This window comes from Lithobates pipiens, unplaced genomic scaffold (assembly GCF_037356315.1).
Source record: "Lithobates pipiens isolate NorthernLeopardFrog02 unplaced genomic scaffold, aLitPip1_a1.2 Scaffold_8, whole genome shotgun sequence".
Taxonomy (NCBI): domain Eukaryota; kingdom Metazoa; phylum Chordata; class Amphibia; order Anura; family Ranidae; genus Lithobates; species Lithobates pipiens.
The window spans coordinates 11,609,636-11,626,423 of NW_027507903.1; the positions used below are offsets into that span (position 1 = coordinate 11,609,636).

Sequence of the window (16,788 nt, forward strand, 5' to 3'; positions counted from 1 at the left end):
GCAGAGCATTGTCTCCCATCCTGGTGTGTAAAGCTGTCTAGTAGGAGAGCACATGGCTGTGTCAACAAGTCTCCCAGCAGCAGGGAATTCTGCCAAAGAGCAATAAATAACCAGAGAAAAAGGGAATACACAGCGGGATGCATGCATTGCTCCCTCTGCACCCCCACCATCCTAAAAAATAAATAAAAATCCAAATATGAAGCCCCCCCTCCCCCCAATTAAACCAGTGTCAGTGCAAACACAGCAAGCTAAGGTGTTTTTTTTTTTTGTTTTTTTAGGATTTGTTTAAGATAATGAGCCTCCTGGGGTATATATTCCCATTGATCTGTCTGCTGGTAAATGAATGTGCTGCTTCTTTGTACAAATAAATAATGGGTGCAGCGTGCATGGGTGATGATGACATGTGGATGTGCCCATGCTGTACACTGCCTGCTCATCTCTATGGGCTGCTCTGCAAGCTGCATTTTAAATCCATCCTGCCAAAAGATATGCAAGGTTCCCTTTGTGTGAGAGTTCACTATTACAATCCAACCCATTAGGATTTCTACAGATTTTATTCATTCACTCCTTATTTTGGCATGCCCCCCCCCCCCCCCCACTTAAATGGCACCATGAATATTATTACCAATGCATAGAAATAGTTAATGCCCTCTTATTATAAGAGAGCTATCCATTTATCTATCCATCTATCTACATATATATATATATATATATATATATATATAGATAGATAGATAGATAGATAGATAGATAGATAGATAGATAGATAGATCTCTCTCTCTCTCTCTCTCTCTCTCTCTCTCTCTCTATATATATATATATATATATATATATAGAGAGAGAGAGAGAGAGAGAGAGATGTCTATCTATCTATATATTGACAGATGGCTATAAATTCATTTTTTACATTTTTTCTTAAAAGAGAATGCTTTAGGGCTACTCATTATTATTGGAAGGATCATTTTATGTCTATGGCTATAATCGATTTTGGAAAGAGAATTCTATTCTATTCTATAGGGCTAGTCATTTAATTGGGAAAAAAAGAATGCTGTGTATAGGACTACTCATTTTTTTGTGGTGGGGGATTGTATAAGATTGTATAGGGCTACTCATTTTTGGAAGGGAAATGCTCTATTTAGGGCTACTCATTTTTTTCATAGAGGGGGCTATGTATAGGGTTACTATTTTTTGTAAACAGGATGCTGTGTTTGGGGCTACTCATTTATTTTGGAAAAAGGATGCTGATTATAAAGCTAAACACAGAGAAGTCTGTGTATAGGGTTACTAATTTATTTGGATAGAGAATGCTGTGTATAGGGCTACTTATTATTTGGATAGAGAATGCTGTGTATAGGGCTACTTATTATTTAGGAAGAGGATGCTGTGTATAGGGCTACTTATTATTTGGGAAGAGGATGCTGTGTATAGGGCTACTTATTATTTGGATAGAGAATGCTGTGTATAGGGCTACTTATTATTTGGATAGATAATGCTGTGTATAGGGCTACTTATTATTTGGATAGAGAATGCTGTGTATAGGGCTACTTATTATTTAGGAAGAGGATGCTGTGTATAGGGCTACTTATTATTTGGGAAGAGGATGCTGTGTATAGGGCTACTTATTATTTGGATAGAGAATGCTGTGTATAGGGCTACTTATTATTTGGATAGATAATGCTGTGTATAGGGCTACTTATTATTTGGATAGAGAATGCTGTGTATAGGGCTACTTATTATTTGGATAGAGAATGCTGTGTATAGGGCTACTTATTATTTGGGAAGAGGATGCTGTGTATAGGGCTACTTATTATTTGGGAAGAGGATGCTGTGTATAGGGCTATTTATTATTTGGGAAGAGGATGCTGTGTATAGGGCTACTTATTATTTGGATAGAGAATGCTGTGTATAGGGCTACTTATTATTTGGATAGAGAATGCTGTGTATAGGGCTACTTATTATTTGGATAGAGAATGCTGTGTATAGGGCTACTTATTATTTGGGAAGAGGATGCTGTGTATAGGGCTACTTATTATTTGGGAAGAGGATGCTGTGTATAGGGCTACTTATTATTTGGGAAGAGGATGCTGTGTATAGGGCTACTTATTATTTGGGAAGAGGATGTTGTGTATAGGGCTACTTATTATTTGGGAAGAGGATGCTGTGTATAGGGCTACTTATTATTTGGAAAAATGATGCTGTGTGTACGGCTACTTTTTTAAATTTGTTTTACTTATTTCTTTTTTTTAAAGAAAGAGGATGATGTGCATGGGGCTTCTCATTTTTGGAAAATGATGCAGTGTATAGGGCTACTCAATTGTTTTTGGAAAAAGGATGCTGTGTGTAAGGATACTTTTTTTTTTTTTTAGCAAGAGGATACTGTATAGGGCTACTTACTTTTTGTAAAGAGGATGCCGATTATAAGGCTACTTATTTTTTTAGAAAAATGATACTGTGTGTAAGGCTACTTTTTTTAAAAAAAAATGTTTATTTTCTAGAAAGAGGATAATGTGTATAGGGCTACTTCATTCTAGGAGAGAAGATGCTGATTATAGGGCTAGTTATTTTTTAGCAAGAGGATGCTGTGTATAGGGCTACTCAACAGTTTTTTGGAAAAAAAGGATCCTGTGTGTAAGGAAGGATACTCTTCTTTTTTTTTTTTTTTTTTTTTTTAGCAAGAGGATAATGTGTATAGGGCTACATGCTTTTTGGAAAGAGGATACTGATTATAGGGCTACTTATTTTTTTTTTTTAGAAATAGGATGCTGTGTATAGGGCTGCTCAATTGTTTTTTAGAAAAAGGATTCTGTGTGTAAGGCTACACATTTTTTTTAAAAAATTTTTTATTATTATTATTATTAATAATAATAATAATAATAATAATAATTTATTAGGATATGTGTATAGGGTGACTTAATTTTGGGAAAGAGGATGATGATTATAGGGCTACCTTTTTTCTTTTCGAAAGAGGATGCTGTGCATAGGGATACTCAATTGTTTTTGGAAAAAGGATGCTGTGTGTGAAGCTACTTATTTTTTTAGCAACACAAAAAAAAAAAAATTGTTCTACACACAACGTTCTCTTTAAAAAAAAAAAAAAAAAAAAAAAAAAAATGAGTAGCCCTATACACAATAGAGCATGTTGTGTGTAGGACAATTTATTTATTTATTTTTTGAAAAGGGAATTCTATGTATAGGTCTACTCATTTGTTTTTGGAAAGAGGATGCTGTGTATGGGGCTACTCATTTTTTTGGAAGAGGATGCTGTGTATAGGGCTACTCATTTTTTTTTTTTTTTTTTAAAGAGGATGTTGTGTATAGATCTTTTTTTTTTGGAAAGAGCATTGATTGTATAGGGGTTAATCATCAGTTGTTTTTTTTTTGGGGGGGGGGGGGGGGAAGATTCTGTGCATAGGGCTTCACATATTTTGGAAAGAGGATACTGTGCATAGGGCTACTCATTGCTTTGGAAAATAGGATGTTGTTTAACAAGATCAGCTTTCATCTTAGCACACGTGCAGAATAATCACTGAAGCATCTTAAAGCAAACCAGTATGTGTGGATGGGCAACCTCTGCCTAATGAGAGCTGCTGGTGTGCAGGAGGATTACCAGATTGGAGGAGTTTGGTATGATTTCACAGGCTGAGAGTTGGTACCCCCCCCCCCCTTCCTGCAGGGATCTCCTCTCTCTTTGAGATGTAAGTGCCCCTGGACAGTTTGGTAGGCACAGGGTTAATAGCTAGGTTGACTGTAGAGAGAAATGTCAGATCCACCCTGTGTGCTGCCCCCAGTGGACACTTTCCACATTACAGGGGCACAAAAGCTTTTTTCTAGCCAATTCTAACACACCTGCTCAGATGAGCCCTGTATTGGATTCCTGATGTGATGGGTGGGTGGCTGATGACACCCAGAATTTATGGTGGATGAGTGAAGGGTTACTAAAAATGCTTAAAATTCAGCGGGGATGGGGGTTTGGGGGGGGGGGGGGCGACTCCATTAATGGGGACTTTAGGAGACGCGTCAGCCTTGCTACAAAAATGCGAAGCGCAGTTGCTTTTAGCAGCCAATCAGATTGGTTGCTCTTTTGATTCTCATCACTTCCATTTATACTAAGATGTATTTATTTATTTTTAATGAACGAAGCGCGGTTGCTTATAGCAGCCAATCAGAATGCATACCTTACTTAAAAAACTAAAAAACTAAAATCTGATTTGTTGCTCTTTTGATTCTCATCACTTCCATTTATACTAAGATTTATTTATTTATATATTTTTGTTTTTTTAAATAAGCCTCATACTGTTTATACAAACTTGTTGTTATTGGGAAAATAACATTGTCCTTTTTTATTTTTGCAAAATACACTTGGTGAGCATTTTGTTGATAAATACCTTCATTATACAGACAAAGAAAAGTCACCAGGACTTGTGCTGCAGGTGTGCTGGGTTTATTTATATATATATATATATATATATATATATATATATATATATATATATATATATATATATATATATTAATAATAATACAAGATTTATATAGCACCAACAGTTTACATATATATATATACACATTTACATTTTATGATCCTCTATATCTATGAGTAGGTGTGTATATATATATATATATATATATATATATATATATATATATATATATATATATATATATATATGAACCCAGCACATCTGCAGCACAAGTCCCGGGGACTTTTCTTTGTCTGTATAATATATATACGTAAACTGTTGGCGCTATATAAATCTTGTATAATAATAATTATATATATATATATATATATATATACACCTACTCATAGAGATAGAAGATCCTAAAATGTAAATGTCCATAAGGAATCATGGTGCCCAGGCCCCTACAAATGGATGAGGATGGGGCTTTATAGAGATAGAAAAATTCTATAAATGATATGGAAGGTAGTAGGTGCTGTTTACCAACAAGCAGAAGAACTGTGCCGTAGTCTGAGGACCAATGATCTTCTCAGTGTGCGAGACAAAGAAAGCAAATATTCCAACATCAGGACCGCTGCTGGGCTGAGGATGTGACCGGAGAGGGGAAAACGCAAACTGAGCTTAAAGTGATACTAAACACACACTGATTAAAGTGATAGTAAACTCAGTTCTTCCACTTATACCTGCAGGCGAACCTATAGTAAAGCTAACCTGTAGGTACTGCAAATATCTCCTATACTTGCACAGTTTAGGAGATATTCACAGCGCATCCAGTACCGGCACATGCGCTATGACGGTCCGGCGTACAGTGCCGGACCTTTAGTGCTCGTGCCGTAAATGGCGGCTCCTGCGCGCATGTACGATAGCGACGCCATCGCACCCTCAGCCACTCATGTAGCCTCGAAAGGAAGACCGGGGGGAAGATGTCAGCCCTCTCAGCGGTGACAGCGTGGCGCTGGAGGGGTTCGGTCTAAGGTAACTCTCTCATAATGTGCTAGTATGCATACTAGCACATTATCATAGCTCCCTCGTTCCTCCTCATTTGTCCCTCATTTTGGTCTGATCCATAGAGATGTATATAGAATGCACTATTTGGCTATAAAAAAAATGTGTTTTCCAGCGTTAATCTTTTCATCTGATTTCTAAATTGCTGCATTTGTAAATTCCAAAAACCAATATAAATAGTAGTGGTAAAAAAATCACTTGTGGGTTTAACCAATCTTTTATTTTTTTGTACAATTCTCCCCACTTGCCTACTGGGCACGAACACCCCCTTCCTGCCCAGGCGCCATTTTTCTGCTTTCAGCACTGTCGCTCTTTGAATGACAATTGCGCGGTCGTGCTACACTGTAACCCAACTAAATTTTTTATCATTTTCTTCACACAAATAGAGCTTTATTTTCATGGTATTTAATCAATGTTTTTTTTTTATTAAATTACAAAAGAAAAAAAAAAGAAAAAATTTAGGAAAAAAAACTTTTTTTTACTTTTTTTTTGTCAGTAAATTTTGTAACTAACTCATTTTTCACCTTCACTGATGTGCGCTGATGAGGCGGCACCAATGGGCACTTAAAGGCTGAACTGGTGGGCATTAATGATAATGCTTATGGGCACTGATGAGGAGGCACTAATATGCCACATTTATAGGTAGCACTGATATGTGGCACTGATGGGCACTGATGGGCCCTAATAGGTGGCATTGATAGGCGGTACAGATGTGCACTGATGGGCATTGATGGGTGGCACTGATGGGCGGCACTGATGAGCATTGATGGACAGCAGTGATGGGCATTGATGGGCAGCACTGATAGGCGGCACTGATTGCCATCACTGACTGACATGGCTAATGGGCACTGATTTGTGGCACTTGTGGGCAGTGTGGCCACTGATTGCTGCCACTGGTGGGCACTGATCACTGGCATTATTGGGCACTGTATCCTGGCATTGGTGGACACTGTGTTTTGGCACTTTTTTTTCTATATTGTAATCAGGGCACTGATCAGTGCCCTGATTACTTCCCTAGCTGTCCCCCTGTGAGGAGATGCCGCTGATCGGCTCTCCTCTCCTCACACTCTGTCAGTGTGAGGTAAGGAGAGCCGATTACCGGCATCTCTGTGTTTACATGTGAGCGGCGGTGTTTGACACCATTTTATTTTAAAAGAACAGTGTAAAAATTAAAAATAAAAGGTAAAATAAATAAGAAAAACATTTTTTTTCTAAACGCGCCCCGTCCCGCCGAGCTCGCATGCAGAAGCGAACGCATATGTGAGTAGCGCCTGCATATGAAAATGGTATTCTAACCACACACATGAAGTATCGCCGCGATCGGTAGATCGAGAGCAATAATTCTAGCCCTAGACCTCCTCTGTAACTTAAAGGGGTTGTAAACCCTCATGTTTTTTTCACCTCAACGGATCCTATACATTAAGATGAAAAAACGCCCGGCAGTGACCAGCCCCCCCCCCCCCCCCCCCCATTTTACTTACCTGAGCCCTGGGTGGATACTTGACACGCCTATGGAGATTTTTAAGGGTAAATGCATTAAGGTGAAAAATCATGAGGGTTTACAACCCCCTGTAATGTACACGGGACGTTTTACAACCTCCCCTGAATGATTCAACTTGACAGATAGTAAACGACATTTTAAAACGTCCGTTTTGCCGTGTTTACATGCTGCGATTAGATGCGTTTAGCTGCGTTTGTGTTTAGAAGCATTTTTTTTTTTTTCGAAATAGCCAAAAATTAAAAACACCTGTAAACTAAACGCAAGTTAACGCGTTTAGCGTTTCAAATGCCTCTGAACATCCATCCTGAACGCATTTTTTTTTGCTTTTCCAAAAAATGCTTCTAAACTCAACTGCCTAGAAACTACTATAAAGGACCCTGTGTACAGGTACTGATAGGATAACATAGAGGAGAGTTCAGGGGCAGCTGAAAGAAACGCCCAACTGCTCCTAAACGTCCGTTTACCAGAAGCCGTGTACATGAGGCCTTTGAAACGGAGGGGATCAGGTGAGACTGAAAGGGTACAAATAACACACCCGAGCTCATCCTTGGACTCTTCACCACACACAGCCACAGAGGCAAGAGAATTCTTGTCGGGCCGTGTATTAATTAATTTGCATTTCTTTTTAATGGTTCACAGAATGTCAGGCAAACTGGTCGTCCCTTACGCTTGAGCTCATATCCCTACAGAGATGATAGCTGATATGAAATGTTGAGCTCATATCCCTACAGAGATGATAGCTGATATGAAATGTTGAGCTCATATCCTTGTATAGATGACAGCTGATATGAAAGGTTGAGGTCATATCCTTGTATAGATGACAGCTGATATGAAAGGTTGAGGTCATATCCTTGTATAGATAACAGCTGATATGAAAGGTTGAGCTCATATCCTTGTAGAGATGACAGCTGATATGAAAGGGTGAGGTCATATTTTCGTAGATATGATAGCTGATATGAAAGGTTGAACTCATATCCTTGTATAGATGACAGCTTATATGAAAGGTTGAGGTCATATTCTTGTAGAGATGATAGCTGATATGAAAGGTTGAGCTCATATCTTTGTAGAAATGACAGCTGATATGAAAGGTTGAGCTCATATCTTTGTAGAAATGACAGCTGATATGAAAGGTTGAGCTCATATCCTTGTAGAGATGACAGCTGATATGAAAGGTTGAGGTCATATTTTTGTAGATATGATAGCTGATATGAAAGGTTGAGCTCATATCCTTGTATAAATGACAGCTGATATGAAAGGTTGAGCTCATATCCTTGTAGAGATGATAGCTGATATGAAAGGTTGAGGTCATATCCTTTTATAGATGATAGCTGATATGAAAGGTTAAGGTCACATCCTTGTATATATGACAGCTGATACGAAAGGTTGAAGTCATATCCTTGTAGAGATGATAGCTGATATGAAAGGTTGAAGTCATATCCTTGTATAGATGATAGCTGGTATGTAAAGTTGAGGTCGTATCCTTGTAGAGATGATAGCTGATATGAAAAGTTGAGGTCATATTCTTGTAGAGATGACAGCTGATATGAAAAGTTGAGGTCCTATTCTTGTAGAGATGATAGCTGGTATGTAAAGTTGAGGTCATATCCTTGTAGAGATGATAGCTGATATGAAATGTTGAGGTCCTATCCTTGTAGAGATGATAGCTGATATGAAAAGTTGAGGTCATATTCTTGTAGAGATGATAGCTGATATGAAAGGTTGAAGTCATATCCTTGTAGAGATGATAGCTGATATACAATGTTGAGGTCCTATCCTTGTAGAGATGATAGCTGATATGAAAAGTTGAGGTCATATCCTTGTAGAGATGATAGCTGGTATGTAAAGTTGAGGTCATATCCTTGTATAGATGACAGCTGATATGAAAGGTGAGGTCATATCCTTGTAGAGATGATAGCTGATATGAAAGGTTGAGGTCCTATCCTTGTAGAGATGATATCTGATATGAAAAGTTTAGATCCTGTCTGTGTAGATATGACAACTGATATGAAAGGTTCCAATGATATCCTTTCCACATTCCATCGGAGGTTCTCCCACACTCCAAGTCTTTAATGCAACCTGAATACAAATCTTCTCAAAGGCGTCTAACATTGATCCATGACATCTTTATTTTAACACATGATTTTCCTCGACTTGTCCCAGAACTATTGTTCCCACAACAAAAGCACCGCCAAATCCTCCGTATTTATTGTATGTGTGGCTTCTCCTTTTATATGGTAGGCTTGTCTCTGTACGGTTGTCCTTACTATTGTGTCTGCTTGTGTATGCTTTGATGTGATTGAGTAAGAAGACCTAATCTGCAGAGTTAGGTCAGTTTTAATGTCCAGACTGGAAATGGCAAAAGGATATGTGAAGCCAACGCCACCTTTTATATTTCAGTTTTGGATAAAATGGAGAAGGGTTAAAACTGCACCACCCCCTCTATTGGTCCTGGTGATCACTTGGTATGGAAAGTGATGGGAAATTTTGGAGGTGCCGCGCCGAAACATATTGAAAGTGGAAAAAGTTTGGCACCACTTTTCTGACAACCTTCTAAGCCTGGAATAACAGCATTGTCATACTATGTGGTGCAGTATGTTGCATTTTGATGTTAGTTGCATTGATGTTCTGCCAATGAACCACAATGGATCGATGCAGTGCATCACAATGCAACCATTTGTGCATTGTGGTGCACTGCGGTTAGCTGTGTGATGCACTCTACTATACAATGTATCCACTGGGGTTTGCGATTGGGGTTTGCAGTGAACACCATTCCATGTGGTTTGATGAGGACACAGTTAATTTTGGTTTGCAAAGGACACTGTTCATTGGGTTTGCAGAGGACACCATTCTTTGGGGTTTGCAGGGAGAACGTTTCATTTGGGTTTGCAGAGCACACCATTCATTGGGGGTTTGCAGAGGACACCATTCATTGGAGTTTGCAGAGGACACCATTCATTGGGGATTGCAGAGGACACTATTTATTGGGGATTGCAGAGGACACCATTCATTGGTATCTCCAGAGGACACCATTTATTGGGATTTCCAGAGGACACCATTTATTGGGATTTCCAGAGGACACCATTCATTGGGATTTCCAGAGGACACCATTCATTGGGGATTGCAGGGGACACCATTAATTGGGGATTGCAGGGGACACCATTAATTGGGGATTGTAGAGGACACCGGTCATTGGGTTTTTCAGAGGACACCCTTCATCAGAGTTTGCAGAGGACACCAATCATTGTGGTTTGCAGAGGACACAATTCTTTGGGGTTTGCAGAGGACACCATTCATTGGGGATTTCAGAGGACACCATTCATTGGGGATTGCAGAGGACACCATTCATTGGGGATTGCAGAGGACACCACTCATTGGGGATTTCAGAGGACACCATTCATTGGGGATTGCAGAGGACACCATTCATTGGGGATTGCAGAGGACACCAGTCATTGGGGATTGCAGGGGACACCAGTCATTGGGGATTGGGGAGGACACCAGTCATTGGGGATTGGAGAGGACACCAGTCATTGGGGATTGCAGGGGACACCATTCATTGGGGATTGCAGAGGACACCATTCATTGGGGATTGCAGAGGACACCATTCATTGGGGATTGCAGAGGACACCAGTCATTGGGGATTGCAGGGGACACCATTCATTGGGGATTGCAGGGGACACCATTCATTGGGGATTGCAGAGGACACCATTCATTGGGGATTGCAGGGGACACCATTCATTGGGGATTGCAGAGGACACCATTCATTGGGGATTGCAGAGGACACCATTCATTGGGGATTGCAGAGGACACCAGTCATTGGGGATTGCAGGGGACACCATTCATTGGGGATTGCAGGGGACACCATTCATTGGGGATTGCAGAGGACACCATTCATTGGGGATTGCAGAGGACACCATTCATTGGGGATTGCAGAGGACACCAGTCATTGGGGATTGCAGGGGACACCATTCATTGGGGATTGCAGAGGACACCATTCATTGGGGATTGCAGAGGACACCATTCATTGGGGATTGCAGAGGACACCATTCATTGGGGATTGCAGAGGACACCAGTCATTGGGGATTGCAGGGGACACCATTCATTGGGGATTGCAGAGGACACCATTCATTGGGGATTGCAGAGGACACCACTCATTGGGGATTGCAGAGAACACCATTCATTGGGGATTGCAGAGGACACCATTGGGGATTGCAGAGGACACCACTTATTGGGGATTGCAGAGGACACCACTCATTGGGGATTGCTGAGGACACCACTCATTGGGGATTGCAGAGGACACCACTCATTGGGGATTGCAGAGGACACCACTCATTGGGGATTGCAGAGGACACCAGTCATTGGGGATTGCAGGGGACACCATTCATTGGGGATTGGAAAGGACACCATTCATTGGGGGTTGCAGAGGACACCAGTCATTGGGGATTGGAGAGGACACCAGTCATTGGGGATTGCAGGGGACACCAGTCATTGGGGATTGGAGAGGACACCAGTCATTGGGGATTGCAGAGTACACCAGTCATTGGGGATTGGAGAGGACACCATTCATTGGGGGTTGCAGAGGACACCAGTCATTGGGGATTGGAGAGAACACCAGTCATTGGGGGTTGCAGAGGACACCAGTCATTGGGGATTGCAGGGGACACCAGTCATTGGGGATTGGAGAGGGCACCATTCATTGGGGGTTGCAGAGGACACCAGTCATTGGGGATTGGAGAGGACACCAGTCATTGGGGATTGGAGAGGACACCAGTCATTGGGGATTGGAGAGGACACCAGTCATTGGGGATTGGAGAGGACACCAGTCATTGGGGATTGGAGAGGACACCAGTCATTGGGGATTGGAGAGGACACCAGTCATTGGGGATTGGAGAGGACACCAGTCATTGGGGATTGGAGAGGACACCAGTCATTGGGGATTGGAGAGGACACCATTCATTGGGGATTGGAGAGGACACCAGTCATTGGGGATTGGAGAGGACACCAGTCATTGGGGATTGGAGAGGACACCATTCATTGGGGATTGGAGAGGACACCATTCATTGGGGATTGGAGAGGACACCATTCATTGGGGATTGGAGAGGACACCATTCATTGGGGATTGGAGAGGACACCATTCATTGGGGATTGGAGAGGACACCATTCATTGGGGATTGGAGAGGACACCATTCATTGGGGATTGGAGAGGACACCATTCATTGGGGATTGGAGAGGACACCATTCATTGGGGATTGGAGAGGACACCAGTCATTGGGGATTGGAGAGGACACCAGTCATTGGGGATTGGAGAGGACACCAGTCATTGGGGATTGGAGAGGACACCAGTCATTGGGGATTGGAGAGGACACCAGTCATTGGGGATTGGAGAGGACACCATTCATTGGGGATTGGAGAGGACACCATTCATTGGGGATTGGAGAGGACACCATTCATTGGGGATTGGAGAGGACACCAGTCATTGGGGATTGGAGAGGACACCATTCATTGGGGGTTGCAGAGGACACCAGTCATTGGGGATTGGAGAGGACACCATTCATTGGGGGTTGCAGAGGACACCAGTCATTGGGGATTGGAGAGGACACCATTTATTGGGGTTTGTAGAAAAAACTGTTGCGTTCGAAGAAAAACGGGCTAGACTTGGTTGAATTGACCTGGAGATTATTTTTCTATATACAACGATGACTGATTTTCCCAACTCTAGCTAAACTTTTTTTTTTTAGTAATGAAAACAATTTCTTTGAGGTATTTATATCTTTTGGTCTGTGACTCGACTGGTAAGATTTCTCCTTACTTCCTGTCTCTGTAACGTCCATTCAAGAAATGAGGGGTGGGGCAGTCACCACAACAGAACACCTGCAACAATAAAACCACCATCAAAAGTTCTTATCCTTCCACACTCTCATGTAGATGCGTCTTTTGGTCCATTGGAGGTCCAAATTCAGCCCAAAATTTCGGGCTGAAATCGGACCGGAAAGGATGAATTGAGATGCACCGGACTACTGCTGGCGAGCCGCTGCGCGTTCTAGTGTGAACACAGCCTAAAGCACACTCCAACCAACCAATGGAATGGGTCCTGAATTGACTTAACAATTGATGGTGCCATTGTTCTGTAGAAAACATTAAAGGGAAAAGGGGGGGGGGGAATATAAGGGACATTGGGACTTTATATGAAGCACACCACTCAGGTAGGATGAGACATACGATAAATATTGTATATATTCTTAAATAGATGGCAATAATGGGCATATTACAGTAATTGGTAAAAATTTGGATCAATAAATTGATACAATGCACATAAAACATGATTATTCCATCATAACATCATGTACAATTCAGAACATAATAAGTAATGTAACATCAGTAAAATAAGTATCAACAGTATACCCCCAAAAAAAAGCACACATATATAATAATAAAAAGTTATTTAAGAACAAAATTTGAATGACTCAGCCGAATAAAACCCATAGTGTACACATGGATACCATGATATGGCACCAAATATATAAGCTCGACGCGTTTCGTGGAATAGTATCCACTCATCAGGAGCAACCAATCTGAGAGTGCCTGTAATAGATTGTAAATATATAATTAATTGATTGACCTTTGTCACTTCTATGCCCTGTTTGGTCTTGTCCTGCTGCCACAGTGGATCCGCCTCAGCTCCCGGGGGGGGGGGGGGGATTTTTTTTCATCCCCCGATGCCCTCCACCATATGTCTTCTCTACACGTTATCCTACGTTTTTTATTAGATACCCATAGGTAAGAGTGCTAGGACCATCTTTTGGTGTCCCCTCTCTTCCTGTGTTAATCTATGACTATCAATTAATTTATATATTTAAAATCTATTACAGGTACTCCCAGATTGGTTGCTCCTGATGAGTGGATACTACTCCACGAAACGCGTCGAGCTTATATATTTGGAGCCATATCATGGTATCCATGTGTACACTATGGGTTTTATTCATTCAAATTTTGTTCTTAAATAACTTTCTATTATTATATATGTGTGCTTTTTTTTGGGGTATACTGTTGATACTTATTTTACTGATGTTACATTACTTATTATGTTCTGAATTGTACATGATGTTATGATGGAATAATCATGTTTTATGTGCATTGTATCAATTTATTGATCCAATTAAATTTTTATCAATTACTGTACTATGCCCATTATTGCCATCTATTTAAGAATATATACAATATTTATCGTATGTCTCATCCTACCTGAGTGGTGTGCTTCATATAAAGTCCCAATGTCCCTTATATTTTCCCCCCTGTTTCCATATAAATAGGGATGGAGACCTGTGTACCGGATGGTCATGGCCTCATATAAAGTCCCAACGTCTTCTCCTTTTTTCTATTGTCCTGTAATCCAAAAAATTAAAGCAAGGTGACACCAGCACACCAAACTGCTTAGTAGGAACTTTTGTTGGTCGCGGTTTTCAGAATTTGCTTACTTATGGCCACCTAACAACCGGCGTATCCCATGGGGACATCTGCCCTTCATGCTTTATGCTCCAACACCTGGCTGGAGTCACACCTCCGAGTGATACAGAAATGTACTGATCAAGCAAATTTCCTTCATATATGACAACCTTAGTATAGATGGGATTGGTACTAATAACGATACCTTATTTTATACCCTATAATATTATATACAATAATAATCCTCGATTAAATTCTGTCTAAAGCTAGAAGATATTCATTCAATTTATAAGAACTATTTAAAATATACACTACCGTTCAAAAGTTTGGGGTCACATTGAAATGTCCTTATTTTTGAAGGAAAAGCACTGTACTTTTCAATGAAGCTAACTTTAAACTAGTCCTAACTTTAAACAAATATACTCTATACATTGCTAATGTGGTAAATGACTATTCTAACTGCAAATGTCTAGTTTTTGGTGCAATATCTACATAGGTGTATAGAGGCCCATTTCCAGCAACTATCACTCCAGTGTTCTAATGGTACAATGTGTTTGCTCATTGGCTCAGAAGGCTAATTGATGATTAGCAAACCCTTGTGCAATCATGTTCACACATCTAAAAACAGTCTAGCTCCTTCCAGAAGCTACAAAACTGACCTTCCTGTGAGCAGATTGAGTTTCTGGAGCATCACATTTGTGGGGTCAATTAAACGCTCAAAATGGCCAGAAAAAGAGAAATTTCATCTGAAACTCGACAGTCTATTCTTGTTCTTAGAAATGAAGGCTATTCCATGCGAGAAATTGCAAAGAAATTGAAGATTTCCTACAACGGTGTGTACTACTCCCTTCAGAGGACAGCACAAACAGGCTCTAACCAGAGTAGAAAAAGAAGTGGGAGGCCGCGTTGCACAACTAAGCAAGAAGATAAGCACATTAGAGTCTCTAGTTTGAGAAACAGACGCCTCACAGGTCCCCAACTGGCATCTTCATTAAATAGTACCCGCAAAACACCAGTGTCAACATCTACAGTGAAGAGGCGGCTGCAGGATTTTGGGCTTCAGGGCAGAGTGGCAAAGAAAAAGCCATATCTGAGACTGGCCAATAAAAGAAAAAGATTAAGATGGGCAAAAGAACACAGACATTGGACATAGGAAGACTGGAAAAAAGTGTTGTGGACGGATGAATCCAAGTTTGAGGTGTTTGGATCACAAAGAAGAACGTTTGTGAGACGCAGAACAAATGAAAAGATGCTGGAAGAATGCCTGACGCCATCTGTTAAGCATGGTGGAGGTAATGTGATGGTCTGGGGTTGCTTTGGTGCTGGTAAGGTGGGAGCTTTGTACAGGGTAAAAGGGATTCTGAATAAGGAAGGATATCACTCCATTTTGCAACGCCATGCCATACCCAGTGGACAGCGCTTGATTGGAGCCAATTTCGTCCTACAACAGGACAATGACCCTAAACACACCTCCAAATTGTGCAAGAACTATTTACAGCAGAAGCAGGCAGCTGGTATTCTATCGGTAATGGAGTGGCCAGCACAGTCACCAGATCTGAACCCCATTGAGCTGTTGTGGGAGCAGCTTGACCGTGTGGTACGCCAGAAGTGCCCATCCAACCAATCCAACTTGTGGGAGCTGCTTCTAGAAGCGTGGGGTGCAATTTCTCCAGCTTACCTCAATAAATTAACAGCTAGAATGCCAAAGGTGTGCAATGCTGTAATTGCTGCAAAAGGAGGATTCTTTGACGAAAGCAAAGTTTGATGTAAAAACAATGTTATTTCAAATACAAATCATTATTTCTAACCTTGTCAATGTCTTGACTCTATTTTCTATTCATTTCACAACGTATGGTGGTGAATAAGTGTGACTTTTCATGGAAAACACAAAATTGTTTGGGTGACCCCAAACTTTTGAACGGTAGTGTATATATATTTTTGGCAACCATTAAGTATACATGTGCAGGAGAAGGGATCTCACCGCTCCAGGAGCGCACACGCAGGCTGTAAACTGTTCTCTTCGGATGGGAAGCAACAGGTGCAACAGACAAAAAAACAAGCTCTGGACTGCAGCACTCTTCAGAAAACCACTTTCTTTTATTGGAAAATCACATCACAGCTCAACAAACACAGAGAACAAGGAAAAATAGCTGACGTTTCGCACTTGTAGTGCTTAATCATTATGATTAAGCACTACTGTTAGTGCGAAACGTCAGCAATTTTTCCTTGTTCGCTGTGTTTGTTGAGCTGTGATGTGATTTTCCAATAAAAGAAAGTGGTTTTCTGAAGAGTGCTGCAGTCCAGAGCTTGTTTTTCGTCTGTTGCTATGTATACATGTGCGCCGTCAATAAATTTGTTTCGTTTCGTTCCGCACGAAAATTT

At 40.8% G+C, this 16,788-nt stretch overlaps 1 protein-coding gene across 2 annotated transcripts in view; it reads left to right on the forward strand.

Annotated features, from left to right (window-relative positions):
• The window catches only part of LOC143963450 (immunoglobulin superfamily DCC subclass member 3-like), a 319,528-nt gene that overhangs the window by 781 nt on the left and 301,959 nt on the right, over positions 1-16,788 (forward strand). The gene's annotated exons all lie outside the window — the stretch shown is intronic.